This window comes from Neophocaena asiaeorientalis, unplaced genomic scaffold (assembly GCF_003031525.2).
Source record: "Neophocaena asiaeorientalis asiaeorientalis breed wild unplaced genomic scaffold, Neophocaena_asiaeorientalis_V1.1 scaffold69, whole genome shotgun sequence".
Lineage (NCBI taxonomy): Eukaryota > Metazoa > Chordata > Mammalia > Artiodactyla > Phocoenidae > Neophocaena > Neophocaena asiaeorientalis.
In genome coordinates this window covers 5,550,019-5,550,922 of record NW_020174373.1, presented here as the reverse complement: position 1 = coordinate 5,550,922, position 904 = coordinate 5,550,019, and the positions used below count along the sequence as shown (strand labels likewise).

Below are 904 nucleotides of genomic sequence, written 5' to 3'. Positions count from 1 at the left end.
CTCCCCAGCCCATGGATGTGGGATCTGGCCACGTCATTTGCTCTGGTCAACGAGCATTAGTGGGAAGGACAGGCAGAGGTTTTAAACGTGACTGCGTGAGGTAGCTTGGCTTCTTCTTATACCAGATAGGAGGGGCAGAAGTACATGCCCCAAGAGGCTACTGGCCTCAGAAGGAGGAGATCAGGAGCTCAGTCCTAAACCCAGCCCAGAGCCTGACCAGGCCTCCCTGATTCCACCCAGCTGAGCCCAGAAGAGCCACACCTCACCACCCACTGACCAGTAAGCAAGAAATAAGTGCTTGGTGCTCCTTTCAGCAGCACATATATTAAAACTGGAAAGATACAGAGATTAACATGGCCCCTGTACAAGGGTAACAAAAATTCATGAAGCATTCCATAATTTTGATGGAAACTAAACTTTCGGCGGTGAGCACGCTCCAGCATACAGAGATGTCAAAATACGGTACTGTACACATGAAACTTACATGTCATAAGCCGTTACCTCAATTTTAAAAAATTCTGTAAAGAAATAAGTGCTTGTTTCTGTAAGCCTTTGTATGCGGGGGTGCTGTTTGTTACACATCATCAGCAAAGCAGAAAGCTGACTAATACACTCCCCAAATGTTTCTGAACCAAAATGCTGATTAACAAGTGGATATTATTATGACTTCTCTGTCCCTACCCCCACCTGTCTTCCTCCACTCTTGTATGGAGCCACAAACCCACCAGTTCAGTCCCCATAAAGGCACACATGGTATCTTTGAAGTCCTGGGGGCCAGGTCCCACTCTTCTCACATCGTGGTGGTCTTTCCCACAGCTGACTCAGACTCTGAGACACTAACTCCAGGGAACAGTTCTGTCAGAGTCCCCGAGAGACCCTCAAACTGACAGTGGCAGGGCCACCC

The 904-nt window shown here is 48.2% G+C and overlaps 1 non-coding gene across 1 annotated transcript; it reads left to right on the top strand.

Moving 5' to 3' along the window:
* Positions 1 to 301: 301 nt before the first annotated feature.
* Positions 302 to 403, top strand: LOC112407133 (U6 spliceosomal RNA). Its single transcript, XR_003004683.1, has one exon. It is a non-coding gene; the product is annotated as a U6 spliceosomal RNA (small nuclear RNA).
* Positions 404 to 904: the final 501 nt, after the last annotated feature.